The sequence below is a fragment of the Bos grunniens genome, chromosome 3, assembly GCF_055505025.1.
Source record: "Bos grunniens cultivar Pamir isolate PY7600 chromosome 3, Bosgru_T2T1.0, whole genome shotgun sequence".
Taxonomy (NCBI): Eukaryota; Metazoa; Chordata; class Mammalia; order Artiodactyla; family Bovidae; genus Bos; species Bos grunniens.
In genome coordinates, this window is record NC_141167.1 from 106,910,581 (window position 1) to 106,917,299 (window position 6,719).

The 6,719-nt window shown below is 42.6% G+C and overlaps 1 pseudogene; it reads right to left on the minus strand.

The window, feature by feature from the left end:
* On the minus strand, nt 1-991 carry LOC147376673 (protein lin-28 homolog A pseudogene; annotated as a pseudogene).
* Nucleotides 992-6,719: the final 5,728 nt, after the last annotated feature.

Sequence of the window (6,719 nt, forward strand, 5' to 3'; positions counted from 1 at the left end):
TCAATTCTGGGCCTCTGGGAACGTGGCAGGGCTACGGTTCTCTTCCTCCTCCCGAAAGTAGGCTTTCTTTCCCTGGGAGCTGGGAGCTTGCTGGGCCTTCAACAGACATGAGGCTACCATATGATTGGTGCTGTAGCAGAAGTGGCATTTGTTGGACTGGGGTGACAGGTTGCATTTCTTGGCATGATGGTCTGCTGCTGCTGCTGCTGCTAAGTTGATTCAGTCGTTTCAGACTCTGTGTGACCCCATAGATGGCAGCCAACCAGGCTCCCCCGTCCCTGGGATTCTCCAGGCAAGAACACTGGAGTGGGTTGCCATTTCCTTCTCCAACGCATGAAAGTGAAAAGTGAAAGGGAAGTCGCTCAGCCGTGTCCAACTCCTAGTGACCCCATGGACTGCAGCCTACCAGGCTCCTCTGTTCATGGGATTCTCCAGGCAAGAGTACTGGAGTGGGGTGCCATTGCCTTCTCCGGCATGATGGTCTAGACCTCCACAGTTGTAGCACATCTCTCCCTTTGACCTGTGTTTCTGCATATTCTTTCCTTTGGGTCGCCTTTCGCTCCCAACACAGAACAGCACACCAGGGCCCATGACTCGGATAGAGGCCAGGCCCTCGGCTGACTTCTTAAAGGTGAACTCCACAGCCTCGCCCTCCTTCAAGCGCCAGAAGCCCTCCAGGTGCAGCTTGCTCTGGTGCACAGAGACATCCACTGCAGGGCTGATCGTGACCCCTACCCGGGTGGGTCATGGACAGGACGCCAAATGCCAAGCACACGCTGAAGCATTCATAGAAGCCAGCACTGTGGAGTACCTGTGGCTCCTTGGGCGCCTCCTCTGGCGCCTTGGTGCAGCCACCTGCAAACCGGTGGCGTGACACAGAGCCCAAGGTCTATGAGCCCGCAGCCCCAGGCCCCTGCTCCCCATTGTATGCATTTATATGCATTTTGTATATCCATTCCTCTACCAGTGGACACTTGGGTTGCTTCCACATCTTAGCTATTGTGAATAATGCTGCTACCAACATAGGTGTTCAAATACCTCTTTAAGACCCTGCTTTCAGTTCTTTGGGGTATATACACAGAAGTGGAATTGCTGGACCATAATGTAATTCTATTTTTAATTTTAAAAAATGACATATGCACACTGCAATACTTGTTTATTTTTGTTTGCACCGAGTCTTCCTTGCTGCACACACGCTACTCTCTGGTTACGATGCTCAGTCTCGCTGCGATAACTTCTCTTTCTGTGGAGCAGGGGCTCTAGGCATGTGGGCTGCGGTGGTTACTGCATGGGGGCTCATTAGTTGCGGCTTGAAGGTCCTAGAGTGTGCAGGCTTTAGTACTTTTGGGGTGTGGGCTCAGTAGCTGCAACTTGCAAGCTCTAAAACGCAGGCTCAATATTTGCAGCTCATGGGTTTAATTGCTCTGAGGCATGTGGGATTTTCCCAGATCAGGGATCAAACTGATGTCTCCTGCATTGGCAGGCAGAATTTTTATTACCACAGAGCCACCAGGAAAGCCCATCCCATCAGTTTTTACAGGTAATTTTTTGTCATTATTTAAATATCGTATAATAATTCACATTGTTATGTCTTTTTGACCGATGGTTTAATTAGTAGTATATTTCATTATTTCCAAAAATCTTGAGTTCTAGAAAACTGTATTAAGATTAGAGATTGTACTTTGTATTATCATTTTATAATTTTTCGGCAGAGCAGCAGTTGGGATCTTAGTTCTCAGACCAGGGATCGAACCCACACACCAGTCACTTCCCTGGACCACCAGGGAAGTCTTGATATTTTGTATTATTTCTATCCTTTAAAATTCATTGAAAATTGCTATATTCCCAGCATATGTTCAGTGTTTGCAGATGTTCCATGTATGCTTGAAAATATGTATATACATGTATATTCTAGTTTATTGGATGTAGTATTATATGGATTGCTTTTCATTGAAAGTAAGATGCACCCAGTATTTTTTTTTGCTAGGGTTGCCTTAAAAAAAGTACCACAAAACAGAGAGCTCTAACAATAGAAATTTATTGTCTCACAGTTCTGGAGGATAGAAGTATGAGACTAAGATGCTGGCAGTATTTGTTCTTTGGAAGGCTGGAGGAAGAACATGTTCCATACCTCTCCCCTAGCATCTGATGGTTTGCTGGTAATTTTTAGTATCAGTATGTGCTGTGCTTAGTCACTCAGTTGTGTCCGACTCTGGCTCCTCCTCCAGGGGATCTTCCTGACCCAGGGACTGAACCCGAGTCTCCTGCATCTCCTGCATTGCAGACTATTCTTTACTGCTGAGCCACTGGGGAAGCCCTACTCCTGGTATGACCTCATCTTAATCAATTTCACCTGCAATGACCCAACCCCCCCTTTCCAAGTACGGTCACATTCTGAGGTACTGAGGGTTACGACTTTAACATATGACTTTTTGAGAGACACAGTCCAACATATAACACACTGTTACTTTACTTACTATCAAAAAGCTTTAAAATGTTATCAGTTTAAAAAAATGCTACCAATTAAACTATAACTCAATACCGGGATACCGACGGATTAAAACAAACAAACAATAAACCAAAAAACCCTATCAGTGGCTCAGAGGTTAAAGCGTCTGCCTCCAATGCAAGAGACCCGGGTTCGATCCCTGGGTCGGGAAGATACCCTGGAGAAAAAAATGGTAACCCACTCCAGTATTCTTGCCTGGAGAATCCTATGGACGGAGAAGCCTGATTGGCTACAGTCCACGGGGTCACAAAGAGTCGGACACGACTGAGCGACTTCACTTTCACTTTCACTTTTAGAGTTAATTAACACTGATACTTTTTCCCTGCCTGTTGTATCAATTATAGAGATAGGTATATTGAAATCTATGATTGGGAGTTTTTCTAATTCTCTTTGTAGTGCTCTCAATTTTTTTCTTTTTATATATTAAGGCCATGTTATTGGATGCATAAATATTAATATTTAAGATGGTTATATATTTTTCCGGTGAATGTTACCTTTCATCTTTATGAGTTAACTCTTAAGTGTTACTTTCTGCCTGAAATTCTAGCTAGTTTATTATCAATATAGCTATCCTAATTTTCTACTGGTTTGTGTTGATACAGTTTATCTTTTTCCAAACTGTTATTTTGAATTTTTCTATTTTCTTATGTTCAATAAATGTCTTATGGTCAGGATACACTTAGATTGTTTCCCTTACCCCCAGCTCCACCCACTGAGGAATTCAGAATGTTTCATTTAAAGGTGAGTGATTGGGCTTCCCTGGTGGCTCAGTGGTAAAGAACCTGCCTACCAATGCAGGAGACACTTGTTCGATTCCTGGTCCTGGAGGATTCCACATACCGCAGAGCAACTAAGCCCAAGCGTGAACCCACATGCTGCAATACTGAAGCCTGTGTTCCACAGGAGAAGTCACCGCACTGAGAAGCCTGCACCTCACAACAAAGAGTAGCCCCCACTCACCAGAACCAGAAAAATGCCTGCACAGCAGCGAAGACCCAGCACAGCCAATAAATAAATAAAATTATTTTAAAAAGAAAGAAAAATAAAGGTGAGTGATTAAAACCAGACCTTTACGAGTCTTCTCTTGGACACCAGCCTCTCTTTGAGGCTGGGCCTTGTCTCTCCTCCCCCATCACTCTGCAAAGAAGGCTATGACTCAGGTGGTGGCAAGGCCTCTGGGATGAAAGGTTGCTCCTCCCCACAAAGCAGCTGGTTTGGGAGCTACCCACCATGGGCTCTGTGAGTGCCCTTGGGGTGTCTTGACCCCTGCTCAGCGTCAGGGCAGGCTCAGTGCCTCCCCTCCCTGCAGAGGAGACCACCAGTGAGCCTGGGGCCTTCTGGACTTGGCCTCCGTGTCCCCAGTAGATGTAGGATAGGATGTAGCTTGGGCTGTCCTGCAGGCTCACATCAGAGCATCCATTCACAAGATCTTCAGGGCCTTGTAGTTAGATTTTTATTTTATTGATCCAACCTGACAGTCTTTGAGTTCTTTTTTTTTTCAGCTGTGCAGACTTAGTTGCTACATAGCATTCAGGATGGTCTTCCCTGTTGGCTGGGTGGTAAAAAATTTGCCTGCTAAGCAGGAGACATGGGTTTGATCTCTGGGTTGGGAAGATCCCCTGGAGAAGGAAATGGCAACCTACTCCAGTATTCTTGCCAGGAAAATCCCATGGACAGAGGAGCCTGGCAGTCTACAGTCCATGGGGTGGCACAACAGTTGGACACAACTTAATGACTAGACAGCAACTAGCATTCAGGATATTAGTTCCTGAACCAGGGATAAACCTGAGTCCCGTGCATTGCAAGGTAGATTCCCAACCACTGAACCACCAGTCCCAAACTTTGACTTTTAATTGAAGCATTTAATACATCTACATTTAATAAAATTACTTATATATTAAAGTTTAAATCTGCCATATTGTGTGGAAGTTCTATTTTGTATATTCTGTCTGGCTTTGTCTTATTTAAACTTTTCAATTTGACTAATTTTAGATTTACAGAATGATTGTAAAGACAGTAAAAGAGTTCCTGTATACCCACACCTGGTTTTCCCTATTATTATCATCTTACATTACTATGGTACATTTTTATAATTAATGAACCACTACTGATACATTATCATTAACTTAAAGTCTATACTTTATTCAGATTTATTTGTTTTACTTAATATCCTTTTACTGTTCCAGGGTCCTGTCCTGGAACATTAGGGCATTACATTTACTCCTTTCTCCTAAGGCTCCTCTTGGTTGTAACAATTTTCCAGCCTTTCCTTGTTTTTGATGACCTTGACAGTTTCCAGGAGTACTGGATAGATATTTCGTAGAATGTCCCCAGTTGGAACATGTTTGTTTTTCTCATGATTGGACTGAGGTTATAAGTTTGGAGGAGGAAGAGAACAGAGGTAAAATGTAGCTTTCCTCACATCATCTCACGAGTACATACTCTCAACATGCTTTATCACTGACCCTGGTCACCTGACTGAGGTAGTGTCCCCCCACTCTAATGCCCCCCACCCCAGCCCTTTCCACACTATACTCTGTTAGGTAGGCGTGTGCAGTGAGGAATGGGTATTCTGTTCCTCTCCTTGAGGGCAGAATATTTACATACGTTGTTTGTAATTTTTCTACACAGGTTTGTGTCTTCTCACTCATTTATTTATTCAATTATTTATTTGTATCAGTACAGATGCAAGAGCATTTATTTTATACTTACTTGTTTTGCTGCTTAAATTGTTCTAGCTTTGGCCATCGGGAGCTCTTTCAGTTGGCTCTTGTATCCCTTTGGCATGCACCCATCATTATATGATTTTTTTTCCTTTTTTTTTTCCTTTTTATTATGACTAAAGATTATTACCCTTTGGAATTTCCCTTAGTGTGAGACTGCTGGTTGTGGGCTGTTTTCGTTTGTCTGAAAATATCTTTGTTTTGTTTTCATTTTTTGAATGATGTTTTCTCTGGGCTCCCACCTTCTTTAAACATAGGGAAGATGGCATTTCACTCTTCTGCCTTCCAGTTTTGCAGTTGAGATATAAGCGGTTGTCTGTTGTTCCTCTGAGGATAAACCATCTTTATTCCCTAGTTTCTTTAGGATGTTTTCTTTTTGCTTTCCCCTTTTTGCAGAGTTTAAGTCACTGGATTTCCTGAATCTGTGAATTGATGGCTTTCATCAGTTGTACATAATTCTGACATTACTTCTTCAGGTTGCTTTTTTCCGTTTCTCTCCTCTCCTTGGACTCCAGGTAAACATAATTTAGCCCAACTTCGTGTCTCTTCTGTATTTTCCATCCTTACTTTTCAAGTTTCATTCTGTTTCTATAATCTACCAATTCTCTCCTCAGCTATGTCTAGTCTGCTATTAAACCCATCTCTTGAGATCTTAATTTCATTTATTTTTCTAGCTAAAATTTTTTTTTTCTTTTTTTTCTAGCTAAAATTTCTATTTGGTCCTTTTCCGATTGTGCTATGTCTGTTTGTGTAAGCGTCAGGTCTCTGCTGAAATTTGCAAGCCTTGCTTTTATCTTGTCATACACTTATTTCTGCATAACTCCGCTACATGGAGTTGTCTATTTGTTGCCTCTCATTTCCTTTTAAGGGTGTCATTTCAGATTTGCTTTCTTCAGTCTCTTGACTAATTCTCATTGTGGTTGATGTCATATTTGAAAAATTATTAATTATAATAATTTTGAGGTCTAGATTGGTGTTAAGTTCCTTGAGATTTCTGCTTGCTTCTCCCAAGCCTCTGGAGATGCTACACATATGGATCAGCTTACTCCAAGTTCAAGACTTGAGAGTTTCTGGACCACCCAGAATGGTGGCACACCAGGAGGCAGAATACAACTGGTTTCCTTCTGATTCATCCTTAGGGGTTCCTAGTCTAGGTGGATCTTTACCAGCATCCCTATATTTAGCTATCCCAGATTCTGATTTTTTTCTTCCTCTAGCTCTCATCCTTCAAGGCCCTCAAAAGCATAGCACAGCCTCTCAGAAGCCTTTTCCCAATTGGAAAAGCCCCCTGAGCAAAGGCAGCCCTGGAGTCTTCTTTTCTCTCTGGATTCCCAGTCAATCTTCGTTAGTCCTTTGATTTTTGATACTTTTCGTATTTAAAATTTCTGAGGGTTGGTCTGAAACATCCAGCCTACCATTATTAGAAGTGGAACTTCCCACTCGCTTTATTGCAGATATCACAGAACTCTAGCCTATAACCTCACTAT